Source organism: Pelecanus crispus, chromosome 2 (genome assembly GCF_030463565.1).
Source record: "Pelecanus crispus isolate bPelCri1 chromosome 2, bPelCri1.pri, whole genome shotgun sequence".
Classification (NCBI taxonomy): Eukaryota; Metazoa; Chordata; class Aves; order Pelecaniformes; family Pelecanidae; genus Pelecanus; species Pelecanus crispus.
The window spans coordinates 20,517,418-20,533,459 of record NC_134644.1 but is presented as its reverse complement, the minus strand read 5'-3'; positions in this window follow the sequence as shown (position 1 = coordinate 20,533,459).

The window sequence follows — 16,042 nt, the reverse complement described above, 5'->3', positions numbered from 1 at the left end:
TTATTTTTATGTCTGACATTTCAAAAATTCTGAACAAATATCTGTAAAGGGCACAGAGTAAGCTGAAAATTATTAAGATGCAAAGATATGAAGTACAGTGATGCAAATATTTAAAACACAAGTCTCGTTTATCCTTTCCCTTCTTTGGTGGATTATGCTAGTCGGAGACAATCCTGAATAGGGTTCTGTTGCCCACCCCCTCAAAGGGAACGCCCATTTTTGCACATGTTTAACTTCTTGTCTTGCTCTCTTATGCAAGAGGAATTCAGTAAGCATATTCTTTATCCCGAAGAATTTTGAAGAATAGCAGAGACCTAAACCATATGAATTTATAATAGCTTTATAGCCTCTCTGATTGCTGAAAACAGTTCTTTTCTTGACTAGATTTCTGGTTTTGAGGCACCATAGCTAAATGCAGACGTTCTTGTGTGCAGTAGCTAACGTACCACTTGTGTGTGCGTGTGACTTGCCCGTCGCCTGGGGTGTTAGGCTCCTCAGCTTACACCTGAAATGATGTCAAGGGCGCAGAGATGTGTAAGGAACTGCATTTGTATGCTTTCATATATCCAAAACAAAAGCTGTTCTGCTTTACTCTTCCATTTGGAGGAATTTATTTCAATTGGAAAGTATGTTAAAAGCTACTTTTGTTTACAAAAGCGCATATCATTGCTGAAGAGACTTGGAAGGATTTCAGATCTGCTTGTGCTTTTGCATTAAATGGATGATTGCTCGTGTTTCTGTTCCTCTGCCTTTGCTCCATTGCTACTGCATCTGTTTCTGCATTTTTCCCATCATATTGCCCCTGTCTGTCCCAGGAAGAGTCCTTGAGTCATCGCCTTCCTGCATAGGTAGCTTAAGGCATGCTCTGCATTTTGTTCTGTGGCTGCAGGCATCATCTCTGCTTGGCCCATGGATGGGAGGGGAAATGGGCTCTTTCCTACTCACATTGTGCTATGCAGTTCAATTAGTGACATTTTCTATAGCTTCATGTGGCATAACTCACCCCTCAGCAGAGTCCCCTTCTTTCAGGGTGTCTCTTGCACTTGCCTCTTGTATGTGCAGTGGCAGATTTTTGCATCATTTGCTCCTTGCATAAATTCTTGTGCCACAGGGAAGGGTAAGCAAAAAGGGGAAAATACACTTTTTAAATTCCACTCCCACCCAGCCCTCCCCCTGCTCATTGTGGTGGTGGTGGTGAGAAATCTTCTCCAGGTCCCAAGCGTTAAAACAAAAGCCTGCAGCCCACAAAGACCAAAGTCCTGTTGCAGTGCTGGGAAGAGCAGGGTGGGAGGCGATGGCTGGGATGCACAGGGGTTTGGTGAGTGACCCAGCTCTGCTGGCTGCTCTGCTGCCAGGTGCTGCCTCCCTGCCTGGCTGCCATGGTGAAACCCTTGCACCTTCCAGGGCTGTGTATGGAAGATAACGTGTTGCCTTCTGGGAGCCTTAATCTGAGTCTTAAAAATGCACATGAACTAATGGGCCAAGAGGGTGAAAAGCAAAACACATTAAAGCATTGCTGAGCCATAAAAGAACAGGGCAGCTCATGTTTTCTGAGGTGCACAAAGAAGCTTTAATATTCAGAATTTAATTTTATTTGATAATCTCTTTATTCACCATTAAATTAGCGTTCAGTTGTTCATCTCCTTTCTTTGCTCTTCACATCATGTCATTTGGGAACACACACTGTGCTGCCCCATCATAAGGAAAGGAGCATCATGAGAAGGAGCTGACTCCTGCCTTTTCTTAAACACAAAATTCTGAAATATGTTAGTGTTTTAAATGAAAAACTCTTAAGAATAGCTGAATTTCTATTTTTCTCTTGCTTTTTCTTGATATACTAAAACCTCCAAATCTTGAGGGCACATTAGCTTACAAATCCTTTTACTTGAAAAGAATTTTCTGTTTCCTATCCATTTATTTGTTGCCCATATCAGGAAGTTGCATGATCTAAGCTACTGTGAAGTTATTAGGATTTCTTCCTGCTACCAAAAGACTGGTGTGTTGGGTAGGAAAAACATAGTGTCAAAAACCCCTTGATAAGTATTTCAGGGGAAAAAAAACCTGCTAGATTCCATGTAAACTGAAGTTGAGTGTCTTAGAGGGGAATCAGATATGGAGTGAGAGAGTAATAGGAAGTATATATCATAAATTGAAAAATGTGGCCATATTTTTTTACTAAATGAATAGTTTAATTATACAAATTACAGTGGAGATTCAGAATACAGAATTTAACTCAGTTTTATTATGAGGTTTATAATTTGTAGTATTGAAGCTCCAGCTCAAGGAGCCATGTCACATGAGAATTTTAGTTGTTTAAGAAATATTTTAATCCAATGGAGAAATCTTCAAACAATGAATCATGTATTCAGTGAATGCCCCAAAATATTAGAACATTAAGAGGATCTAAGATGATATTTTAAGAAACAGTAGTCTCCCGGATCAAACTCCTTTTTCTGTAGATAAAGGGATAATTTATGTCTTTTTAATACTTGGGATTTGTGATAATCAGTGTTCCTCACATAAAAGGATGTATGAACAGCATGAGCTAATAACACAGGTATTTGATTGTCACCTGTAGTTTTACTTTAAATGTTATGAGAGTTGTCATTTGCCAGTCTGAAATTAAATTAAATCTATGAACTAAATATAAAAACAAAAACAAACAAAAAAACCCAAAACAAAACCCCCCAAAAAACCCAAACCAAAGAAAAAAACCGCACTCAAACACAAAACCAAACAACAAAAACAAAAACCCAAACCAAAAACCCTAGAAGAACTGCAGACTGAAGATAAGTTTGGGAGTGCAACATTTTCTTGTCATATGGCATTTGGGGAAGCTGAGCTTTCCCGAAGTTGAATCTTTATATGATACAGTGTTCCTCTGAAAATTTATTAGGGATGTAAGTGAAGTGTGTTGTTTAGAATTTTGCATGAGGGGTTCACCAGAAGAGTAATTTTCAAGTCTAGCAGAGTTATTCTGAACTACTGGGAGGGTTGGGGGTGGTGGACATGTGGGTGGTTTGGTTTTGTGTGGGGTTGTGGTGTGGGTTTTTTTTTTTTTTTTCTCTTTTGTTATTCAGGACCCCTTATTTAAAATGACACTCTGTAATAATTCCAAAGTCCCCAAATCAGGCCAATAAGTGTTGGTGACTGAGCTTGTAATCCTTCACTTTAATTATTACATTTCTCTCTTTTCTTTAATTTCAAAAGCACTCTATCTGCAAATAAGGGAGTCCGTGATAGTTTATAAACAGAATATATGTATGTTTGCAAACGTGTGTGTGTGTATACATATATAAAAAAAAAAAAATGGAGCTATACGGGTACATCTTTCATTTTGTATTGTAACACAAGTATACTGACACTTTATCTACAGATTTCTTTTGGATTAACAGTATTACTCATTCAAAGAGTGTAGCTATAAAACATAATAAACAGATATTTCGAAGGTGCAGAAACTTTTTTTTTTATTTTTAGGAACTAGGTTAAGCATAGCAAGGCTCTAAGGAAGAATTAAACCACCCCTCCCTCCTTGGTTCGGTCTACATCAGTTCCCTCCTAGAGCTTCCCTTGAGAGCCTGCTGCCTGCAATGCCTTCCCAGCCCAAAGTTAGGGATCTCTTCCTTGTTGTAGGTAGTGAGGGATCTTGGTGAGGTCATTTGGGGAGTAAGTCAAGATCCCCAAAGTCAGTTTGTAGAAGGCTGCTTGAGCTCCTGCCACTGGAGATCGAAGGGTACCATGTCAGTCCAACTGCCTGAGAGTAAATAGGTGGTTCAGTTCATGTAATGCGTAACATCCCTGCTTTAAAGTTGAAACTGAGTTCATGTTTATTCCTTTGAATGTTTCATATTTAAAAATGAAAGGTAATTATCTGTAGTGGCACACTAAATAAAATGTTTTTTTTCCTCTTCGGAAACAGTTTTCCCCTGGAGTATTCAGCAGCAGGAGCAGTATAAGGCAGTTGTGTTCAGAGAATATGATTTCTTTCCTGGCCCTGCTTTGTCTCTGAACTTTTATCTTGCTAAAACGAATATTTGACGATTAAGAACACTTGGTCACATCTGGTACTTCTCGAAAATAGTTGCTTTTCCAAGAATAGCATGCAAACATGAAATCAGAATCGCAAGCAGATGTTTGCTAATATGGCCATAGATAACCTTTCAGCTTCATGCTTAATTTTCATAAATAACCATCTGTAAAGAATGCAGATTAATGGAGAACAGAGATAATCTCTGTCAGTGTTAATATGTTAACTTTACTGTGTTGCTGATGTTGTACTTGTTACTATAAAATAGTTTTATTTATTGTATAAAATTGTCAGCTGCTGTTTTCAGGAAAGTGACATTTTGTCATTGCTTTTTTACAACCTGGAAATGCTTGCTTTTTTTTCTTTTTTTTTTTTTTTTTTTAAAGAACATAAGATGACTACCTGGGTCAACAAGAATGCTAATTATAGCTGAATTCTTCCACCCATCTATATATTATTTGTCAGAGTGCTGTGGAATGGAGGGAATTTCTGGCTTTTTGTTTGCCTTTGCATTTTCAGTGAGCTTGGTGTGGCTCTTGCAGAGGGGCTGGTAAAATGGGGTATTGGCTGCCTTGACTGCTGGCCTTGAAGAAGCACATTTAAGCTTATTTAAAAAGAAAAAAGAAATCTGTTCATAAGGCAGGCCAGTATCCTTTGGTTCTCCTCTTATATTATTCCCCTTTTAAATTATATTCGTTCTGGATAGTTCAGCTTACAAATGCAGCTGACAATAGTTTTCCTTCACTGAAGGGTCTGCCTGTCGCTGCTGGAAGGGGAGACAAAGGCGCAAGCTATGCTGCCCGCTGCCTGTGCCCTTCTGGAAGGATCCTTGTCACAGTGGGACCTCAATCAGTGGCAAAAGGTAGTCAGATGCCATCATAGGGAAGGCATGACATGGGACAATGTCAGAAGTGTTCCTTAAGCAGTAAGAGCTGTAGTGTCTGGATGTTCTAAGCATGAAGCGACGGCCATCTGCTTTCTGCTGAGGTACCCAGTACGTCACGTCTTTAGTGCAGCTCTTGCTGGTGTTTTGGGAATTCAGGACGGGGATAACTACTCGTGCATCTGAAAAATCAGCGTTGGCAGAGGCAAGTTTGGAGAGGAATGCAAATTACCAAATCTGCTTGCCCAAAGGATGAACCTTGTAAGGGAGAGGTGAGAAGTACATTGGTGCAGTGCTGCCCGGGCTGTGCCACTGGCTGGAACCTGCAAACATCCCCCGGGCTCCAGAGCTGTGCTTGCTGGTGGAGCTGCACGGCTTAGCAGGACCGGGCAGGAACTGGGCAGGTGGAGGAAGGAGAGATGGGCTAAGTGCCAAAATGGGTTGTCTGGGAAAACAACAAAGCTGTAGAAGGTGTATGTTTGGGTGTGGGTTGGTTTTTTTTTTTTTTTTTGGTGGGGTGTTGGTTTTTTTTTGTTTTTTTTTGTTTTGTTTTTTTTTTTTTTAGGAAACTTTGAAACATCTCACTTAATGAGAATATTGACATTCCTCAGAAACAGAGATGCACATGAGCATAGAAACTACATCTCAGCATCCAAATTTGTAAATGATGTAAAAGAACTGTTTGGGAAAAATAGCACAAAACCGAGAATTCAGTAGAGCATTGCTCGCATTATAGTTGCAATACCTTCAAAGAGAAGCTAACAATTAAAATAAGTTCAGAAGCAGAAGAGCCTTGCAGGCGTTAGGGAAGGGGTGGGTAGAGGCTTATGTGTTAACAAAATATCCCCAGCTAGAATATTATTTTACATTCCCTGTTCTCTAGTTAGCTCCCTTGGTAATTTTCAAATGGAAAATAAAATTTACAATTATAGCTGATTAGATATTATGAGTTCTCAACAAAGCATGTTTGTGTTCTGTATGCAATTATTACAGAGTTGCTGGGCACAACTTGGTAGTTGAATTTGAGTTATCTTTTGTGTTCAAGCAATTTAGCCTCTTCTGTTTTGTATGAAGAATGAACTGTGCTCTCCTCAAACTACAGCAATCTTTGGATAAAGGATGTTTTATATGACTTTTTTTAACCAATAATTATTTTCCAACTTTATGGTGAAACTTAACCTAATTTAATCAAGTATAGCCTATACAAAAGATTTTGCTTATGCCAGCTGTGATTGTGTAGACCACACTCAGGTTTAAATAAGCAGTCTTGCCATTCTCAATTTGGAAGACATAAACCCAGCAACCTTCACTGGCTCCTCTTCCTTCTCCTGGCTCACTTACCTGTACGTGTTCAAGTATGTCAGCCCTTTTAATCCTAGATGTGAATCTGTGGTTCTTTTTAATGGATTGTCTGGGCTTGTTCTGAAAAATGCCACTTGTGCATCTTGGTGTGGATGTTGGAGGCGATACCGAAGCATCTTTCCCGTGCCATGCTCTTTTACTGGGAAACTGAAGAGAGGCAGAGGCACTGGGATTCTGCCTTTTGCTTTCTCTGTGGGTAGTTTGAGACTCGCTAATGCAGCCAATGGTTTTCAGATACGACCATGATTCCCTACTGTTAAGCAGTGTTCTTAAAACTACTTTTGTTTTGAAGTTTTGAGAGAGCATAGGGTGTGATTATCAACCTACAAGACTGTGAATATGGACCATTGGCCTTAAGTTTGGGAAATGTCACTTAAACCCATCAGATCCAAGTTAAAGGGCAAATTGCATAATTGTATCAGCCTTCCAGTAGATTCACGCTAACTGTTTGGTGTACTTTTGATAATCCTTGCTATTTCAAGGTATTATCACCTTGAACCTAAATCACACTAATTGCGTAGTTAATCTTTAAACTTATACTGTTATTCTTGAATGATTGGAAATAATGTTATTGTTATTTTTATCTTTCTTGCTTCTAGATACAATGTTTTATTTGAAATGACTGAAAGTAACTTACACATGGATGAAGCTTGGAGATGGGTATTGATGAAATAAAGGCGAAAGATAGTATTACAGATGCTGGGAGCTCACAATTTCTTCAGGCATATGTCAACTCTGCCTTGTGATGTGAAACACGGAAGGGCAGCTGATGTTTTAAAAGTTGGATCTGTTTGCTAACAACTGTTGCAGGGCATCACTACTGGGTTAAAAATATTCGGGTTTGAGATCATTGCAGTATTTTCTGGTGTGTATAGCTGTTAAATTGCTCATACTTGCAGCTTTAATTGCATTTTAACTAACAATGTTTTGGTTAGTCAACCTTGATGTGTTGTTTGCAGGGTTTTAAGCTGTGGCAACGCCGCAGCTGTCTGTGGGAGGCCACCAGTGCCGGTTTCGAAAGGGGCTTCAGCACATTCGCTCTCGACTCACTTTTTTCCTGTTTTAGGTTTCCCGAAGCCACAGCTTGCTGGCAGCTGCCGTGCTGCGATGCCCCGGCATGCCTCATGGCAGAGCTACCCGGCCGCCCCGCTGGAGTGTGGTGCTCCCCTGTAAGGAGCTGGGTAAGTGTGAAACCTCATCCCCAGTGTTTGCCCACATCTCACCTGTGTTCACACACCGTGGTAGCCGTGACAAAGCTGGTGACGTGGGCTGCTTTCATTGGCCCCTTCTTGTTCATCTTATTGTGCTCTCCTGACTTTACGTACACTGGAAGAAGATCTGCTGGGTAGCGATGGTTGCATGTGCATTTTCTTTCATTTCCGATGTGCTTGGGAAACAGCTTCCTCTGGAGAGGTGGCTATATGTTGGATTCAGGGAGGATACAGAGACTAAACTGGTAGGAGTTGGAGATGGTCACTAAGATGGTGAGTTGTCCTTTCATTGTCCCTTTTTTATACAAAAGGTAAGCATCAGGGTGGGGGAGGTAGCTTAGAGGAGGTACATCTGGAATATCCTCTTGCTCCCCTCTTTTAAAAATAACAAGTTTCTGGAAAATCGTTGTCTTCTCTACCATGAACATTGTTGATTTCCCTCACACACCATGCGTCCCATCACATCTTCCATATATTGCTAAAATTTGTTAGGTGATGCTAGCTGTTTTGGAATAATTATTCTCTACACAGTACTCTGGTTGAATCATTTCCCTCTTAAAAAACTAAAGTGTGGTGGGTAGATGAGACCTCCTGTTTGACTCTCTAAGAAAGGCATTTGGCTGTTTTTAGTGCCTGAATTGGAACCGGACCATTCTTTATGGTTTTATCAGTGTATAGATCAGTATGTCTGCTAGGGAGTCTTGCTGAGCCACAGCAAACACTTCTTATGATTCTCATCTTTGGGAATAAATCAAGATATTTATGTGTCAGTGGTCGTGGGTTTATGGGTGGTTATCAGCTGTTAGACAGAATTGTGGACTTCTGGACCTGGGTCCTTACCCTAATAGCCCTGGCAAGAAGTCCCTTGGATCTAATGTGAATCTCTAGGAATTAATCCAGCTGGGCTGTATGTCAAAGGGGGAGGACAATTAAAGTACTGATTGGCATCTGATAGTCTGCTTTAACTCTTTGTATGTATGGGCAGGATGGAGAGATGTATCTGAACTGAAGAAATACTGTCTCTTGGTTTTGTACAACAAAGAACAGTCCAGCTGAATCATCTTGGACAGTCTGGAGCCTGAATATGCCAGGCAGAGCTGAGAAGAAATTATCCTGTTTTATGTAGATAACGCAGGCTGATGGTGGGGCAGTTCCTCAGACCTTTGGTTTAGGAAAATTGCAGATTACTGATGGACTGTTGCCCTTTAGATTTAATTTAGACTCTGACAAGAATGCATTTTGATTCTCTGAATTCCCTGAGGCCAAATACTTGCATTTTTGGTCTACTACGGTAGTTGCTGTAGCAAGTACCAGCTCATTTGTGCAGTGATTGACATCCATTGTCAGTGTCTGAATTAATGGGGGAAGATGCTGCTGATTTTGAAAAATTGTCTGATTCTCAGGAAATGACCTTTCAAAGTCACGCTGTTAACCAGTTATTTCCTGTCTTGTCCCATCATCTTGTTTGGGAGAAGATGATTGAGAGGGAGAGGCTTTTCTGTCTAGAGGCCCATGAATTTGGAAGGTGGTCTCTTGAGCCTGTTGTCCTGCCTTCCCCTGGAATGGACACTACGTGGGTCAGGGGTCTGTCTGCATGATCAGGGCTAATAAGTTATTTTGTTAAACTGGACTAGTTTGGTGGCTCTTGATAGCACTGACTGTGGCCTTTTGTTCTGGTGCCTGAGGGGTGGTGCATTGGGGCAGTTGCTTTGGGAAAACTCACAATAGGGGTGGGTGAGTGCTGTGGCTGTGAAGCAGTGTGAATTGTTGTCCTGTCCATATTGATATGAAGCCACCTGTGAAATTGTTATCGTAGAGCACCACAAATACACTGGTAACAGTCACTTTAACTTCTGATCATGTCCTGCTCAGGGAACAAACACGTTGAGGACCATGGTTGCTCTCTGTGCCCCTGGAGGGATTGCAGTCTTGCTTGCCTCTTAGGTAGGTGGTGGCAGCAACCCCTGCTCTTCTCACCTTGAGATCTGATTAGTGGACTTACCTTGTCACCAGGTTTCATGAGACTGAACCACCACTCTTAGCTCAAATGTTTGAAGTTGTTTCTGTTCATCATGCTTTGTATTCGCTATTGGCTGCTTATAGATAGACTGAGTGTAAATTCACCTTTCTGCTATGCTCATGGTTCTGAGTGCCAGGTTCTAAGTCTGTGCAAGACACCCTCTTTGAATCTGAGGTACTACTTTCTTCTTTTTTTTTTCCCTTTTTTTTCCTTTCTTTTTTTTTTTTTTTTTTTTTAAAGTAGGTTTAGTACTTGCAAGTGACCTCCCATTTGGGGTTTTGCTATTAACTGAAGCTGGGAGGCAGAGAAGCTTTGAAGTGGGGTCTGGGAGGGTAGTGTCTCAGTCTCTCTCTGTAAATCTGGTTAGTGCCACTCCAAGCTTTAGTATCTGCTTTAAGCACATCTTTTTCAGAGATTTATTTTTTTTGTAAAATCTTTCCACATTTGATTGTTCACTTTATTTATTTATTGGCAATAGGGTGGGTTTAGTTCAGTAGAAGTTTGCCTTATGGTTGTTTTTAATGCTGCTTTTATGTGTGCGAACTTTCCAGCAGTAGATCTTTTGGGGATCAGCCATGACTGGTGTTCACTACAGGCTGATTATTGTTTATGCCAATAGCTGTTTTTAACCAGTTTATAGTATCAAATGAAACTGGTCCATTTTGGACAACCTAATCTCAAAATGGAAATGGTTATGTGGTGGGGTGGAGCCGCAACACATGGCTGTTGCCCAGCTTTGGTCAAACCTGCCTGGATTCCCAGAGCTAAGCTGGAGTGTTCTTCCAGCTCCTGTCCAGGGAGGTGATTTTTTTTACGAGCTGAAAAGAAGCTGCTGCAGTGGCTGTGGAGCTGGGGGTGAAGGCTGTCGAGTAGCTCAAGCTTCATGAATCTGGCACTACTGCACCTCTCCCTCCCCTGCACTGTTCCCAGGCTTGTACTTGGAGAATCCTGTAAAAAATGAGGAGGTTAAAGGGAATATTGTGATTGTTTATTGCTATTTATTGCTGTTACCCTCACTGCTATGGATAGTCACCACATGTATTTGGCTGCTGGCTGCATTAAATACTCATCACTTATCAAATGTGCATGTTCAGAAGGTTTTTTGTTTTCACAGCTGTTTTTCAAATCTATTGTTTTTTCTATGGGAAAAGAAAGTGTGTGTATGTGTTCCTAGGTCGCATGGTATTTTTCACTTCAGGTTTTTCTTCTGAGTCCTTATCTCTGTGTATGTATTCATGTTGGGTGTCTGTATTGCAAGTGCCCAACTTGGAATTGAGCTTTCCTTGACAGTATGCATAAGGCACTCGCACCCTGCCTTTCCTGTGTGCATAAGCAAAACAGATGCACCTGATATATGATTTTCACTTTCTCTCAGTCATTTGAATAGGTCAGAATTCTTCTACTTTACAGATTTTGCCTTTGCCAATGTTGCTTTCAGGCCTGTTTTCTCTCCTTGTTCTTTTGTGTGTGTCTGGGGGTGTGTGGTTTCTGCATTTCTTTTCTGCTTTCATCTTTCTTTGGATGTTAATCAAGAGGGAACACCCTAGTTGTATGGCACTTCTCTATCAGCCCTTCCCTCCTTTTTATTAATTTCCTTCCTTTCTGGGATGACTGTAAACTTTGCCCATCCTGTGATGGGATGCTTGTATTGCAGATATTCTCATGAGGTGATTGTATTGTATGGCAGGAAACTGCATCCTGAGCAAATGCTCAATTTGCTGATCTTTTAAGCTCTACCCTGTTTTTTTTTTTAAAAATAATTTAAAAAGTGTATGTATGTTCGAACATATTTACTTGGTCAGTCTGGATTCCATCTCAGACCTGGCAAGTCAAGAGATGTGGCACTGAGAGCATTTCCCTATCTTTGCAGCCATTTTTATATATTTTTTTAATAATATCTGCAAAATTATTCTTATGAAGACTGCAAGGTCCTGAGAGAGGCAGATGGTTTGTAAAAATGAGTACTGCAAGACCCTTTTTACCTTCTTCTGTGCTCCAAGATGTAGTTCTTAGAAGCTCCTGGATCCTGATGTGCTGGACACAGCTGTGACGAAGAAGTCCCATGTTCCTCCTTATCTTTTCCATGCTGGAGCAGATTCATTTACCACTCTACTATAGCCTCCATTTGTAGCCATCAGCACTTGCCCTAGTACATTTTTGGTGAAAACATGAAGATGTCTATTTTAATTGGAGACTTAAATATATCTGCTCTCTGAGATGATAGTTCCATCCCCTCCTTCCCAAGATGTGGAAACACTGTGTCTTCCACTGAAATACTAATAAGGAGTCCAACTACCATCATGATGTCCTGAGAGGTTGGGCTGAGCACTTGCTGTGGGCATGACCTGGCAATATTAACGCAATAAATGCACGATGTCTCATGGTGAGCCCCAGACCATCATGCTCCTCCTTAGGCAATAAGCCTATACTCATTTTCAAGGCAGGCACATCTTTAAGATAAAAATGCTCCACAGTATGTAGCCTGAGAAGCAAGGGTCTCACCCAGATGGGTGTTGATTCCTACCACCTTGACAAGAGGTGCAGAGCTGTTACCTTCTTTTTTCCCTTGTTTTATTCAGGAGTACTTACAGGACCCTCTGTGGAAGAGAGGAATGTTGTCTTTTAAGACTGCCAGTCATCCACTGGGGTAGTATCTTGAGGAACTGCTTGATTTCTTCATCTTTGTTCCTCATCAGCTGCAAAGCTATCTTGGACTCTGATCACCTGATTGGTGCTTCCAAAAAGGATGTTTACTTTCCTCTGCAATGGGAGAGGGTGAATTTTGGTCCCTCATGAACTTGAGGAGGATGGCTAATTCTTCAAGTGAGAACTCTAGAAGAACACGTATTTTTGGTGGTGGGAAGTGTAACTAGGGGAACATATTGGACTTTTCCATAATCTGAAGCTTAAGTCCGTCCCCTTAATGTGAGGACATGGGGGCTGAACTCTGTATCAGGATAGATTTCTCATTGCTTCTGTGAGGAAGCTTTGTTTTTATATGCTCAACATCCACCAGTTGATGATCAGTTGGTGTTTGCTGTCATAGAATCATAGAATCGTTTAGGTTGGAAAAGACCTTTAAGATCATCCAGTCCAACCATTAACCTACACTACCAAGTCCACACTAAACCAATCAAGGGTAGACTAGACTAAACCATGTCCCCAAGTGCCACATCTACCCGTTTTTTGAACGCTTCCAGGGATGGGGACTCCACCACCTCTCTGGGCAACTGTCCCTGCAGGGTTGAAATCTGTCAGGGTCTGTTGCCATGTATAGGGCCCTTGGCCCAAACCAGACTGAGATCTGATCTTTGGTAATGTCATGTGTCAGTTGCTTGAACATGGGACCAGCTCCTTAGTTCTGCGTTTTTCTGCTGAGGTGTTTTTTTTTTCCCCTGCCTCTGTTATATATCTCCATTTTCAGGGGAATAGGACATATCCCATCCTGTATGGCTGACTGTCCTCTGCAGAGTGTTTATCCCTAATAAAGTCTTTTCACTCTCCCTCAAAACTCCCTCCCAGTTTTGTGTCAGCACACTAGCTTCTCTCTGGGTTTTCTGTTTGGTTGTTTTTTCACTCCGATGCCTTTCACCAACCTGTGGGGCTGAAATATTCCTACAGCTTTTTCGTTATCAGGAGGGCTGAGGGACCTGCTATGAAGCTGCTGCTGGGTTTCCCATTGCTGGCCACAGCTTGGGAGAGGTCAGTAGCATCACTTAACCTCCATGGATCCTTGGGAGTTTTAGCTGCAGCTCCCTTACCGTTCCTGCCATGAAGTGGGCTGTTGCTGAAGTACCTAGAGATTATTTGACCTTTGAGTGTTGTAGGGAGAAATTATGTATCAACTTTTTCCTTTAAAATGCCTAGTGGGGTGCAAGGACCGGTGTGCAGCCCTGTTGGTGCGGCTCAGGTACAGGAGGGTGCATTGTGGAGCAGAGTGATGCACAGGCAGGCAACGCATTGTGAAATGCAGCAGGTATCAGTCAGTAACTTCTGTGGGTTTAAAATTAACCTTTGGCATATCCCAGCATTCAAAAAGAGAAAAAAAGATTTAGTGCTGGCATTTTGATGAGAAGACTTGTAATACGGGGAAAACGTTACAGCAGTGAAGTTTGTCAGTGCTGTTCAAACACTTTTCTCTGTACCGCTTCTGTTGCTCTCTTAATTTTAAATAAATTGCTCCTGTGATATATAATCATGGCTACTTTGGATCCCATATGACTTCAGGAGAAATGTCTTCAATACAGAGTTTCCTTTTGGCCTACTCTTTTTCTGTTAAATTAATCAGGGTTTAAAAAGAATGTGTGAAATATGGTCATAGCTTTAGAGTACAAAGAAGTTGAACAATCATCATTGCTGTGCTAGAAAATGTACTTTTTTTGTTTTGGGGTGTGTTTTTTAGTCTTATTTAACAAAAAACCAAAACAGTTTTACAAGGCTTGGCAGCATCTAGACTGTACTGATTTTGAGGAGTAGATTATTATATTTGTTCTCAGATGAGAACATGGTTAGTAGGGACCTTGTCTTGAAAATTATTTTTAACATGATGAAAAATGCCTTGGCTACCTGTCACTTTTTCCTGCCCACATTATTTGTGATCTTTCATTCCTTTTATTAGTAAATGAGAGGGAAATATCAGGAAATAGATGAAGGCACAATAAACAGTACTATGGGAGCAGTAAATTAAAGCATCTGCTTTTGGTTTTTCTGGGAAATCAAGAAGCAACTGGAGCAAAAAAAGGTGATAGTTTGTGTGGGGTTTTTTTTGTTTTGGTTTGGGGTTTTATTTGTTTGGTTTTTTTTCCCCCTTGGATTACACTTCTATTTCTGCTGTCAGGCTTCCCCCCGCCCCTTAGTCTTTCTCCTTTCTTCCATCTTTTTTTTTTTTTTTTTTTCCTTTTCTTGAAACAGTCACTTCATTGAAACCAAAGCTGAAGCCTACAAAGGCTCCATAGTGAATGAATAATAAAGGACAGAGATTCCAAATGTTGTTAAACTGGGCTCTATTTTTCCATAGCGTTTGTGCCTGGTTTGAGATACGGATGTGCCCCTTCTCAGTGGTGTGTGTTTGCAAGGCTGGCACGCTGGATATCGGGGGCGAGGCTAGTGTCTGCAGCTGTACAGGCAGCATTTATTTACTGCTAAGAAATTAATATAAACCTGGGGTGGTTCACCGTGAAATATTTTCACAGATGGAATGATTCTGTGGCATAACCTAGGGATGTAAACTAGAGGACTGCTTAGTGTTTTGCTCAATTATTTGTTCTTTGACTCCCCTCCCCTCCATCCCCTGTTTGCACACAGCTTAGGTCTCCTGTTGTAGTGGAGTAGCCGATGTGGGGCTCTTCAGCTGCCTGAAGCTCTCCCTAATCCAAGTGTGCATCCTGTTTTGGGGCTACATGCATGACTGGCAGGGGAGCTGTGGTGGGGCAGGGGCTGCTGGTTATTTGCAGTCCCTGGCCATGGGGCAATAAGTAAAGCAGCGCTGAGGCTGAGGGCAACATAGTGATGTTGGTTTGGAGCCAGGGTGCAAACCTGGTATAGCTGTGGTCAGTGATGGGGCCACCAAATCCCGCTGTTCTTGGTGATACACTTCCCGATGCCGCCCTCCTCCTGAGGTATATAGCGGGGTGCTCATGGCTAGCAGATGTATAATTTATGGCTTGTGGATTGAGGCTTGCCAGCTTGGCAGCACAGTATTAGTGGGGACTCTTTTACTATATTTTAGTGGTGTCATGGAAGTTTATTTGCTATTCCAAGCTTGTCACTCCAAACAGGGTATTAAATCTGAAATGAAAATGGAGAGGTTTTTAAAATATGAAAGAATGTAAGCAAACCCCATAAATCTGTCTACCAACTTTAAAAGTTTTTATTCCTTAAATATTAAGGGTTAGAAGTCTGTTGTTTTTTTGTGAGCTTTTTAAAAGTAAGTGTCGCTCTTCTGCAAACACCAGACTTCAAGAACTAAGACTTTGAAAGAGCCAGATGATATTGTGAGACCTCGGGGTGGGGGGGGTTGGGGGGTGGGGGGGATGGTGTGTGGGTGGAATATGATGCTTGTAACACTGTAGATAGCCCCTTAAAGTACTCCCTCTGCTTCCACATCCCTTTATTCTGGGACATGAAAGAGAAACCTGAGCCAATACAGGATTACAGAACTAGGTTACAAACCTGGAGCTAGACTGTTTGTAGTTAAAGCATCAGAAATTTATTTTATATGCTTATTTTGGTTTAAAAATTTTATGCACTTGGAAAACTCTGTCTCCCCCCATGAGAGTTCTTCTATTCAAGTAATTAAAGCAAGACAGTAAGCAGCAGAGACAATGAATTGTAAAAATTCATTGCTGGTTACAACAAGAATTTGAACCTCATCCATCTGTCATCCAAAAAAAAAAAAAAAAGCCTTTCAAAAAGCAGATGGTCTTGTAACTAAAACAAATCTGGATTCTGGCAGACAGGGTGAGAAATGTGCATTGTGAGAACAGGGGAAACGCTGCACTGGGAACTGTTCGTCTTGGTGGAGTGCTCTAGCTGTGAAT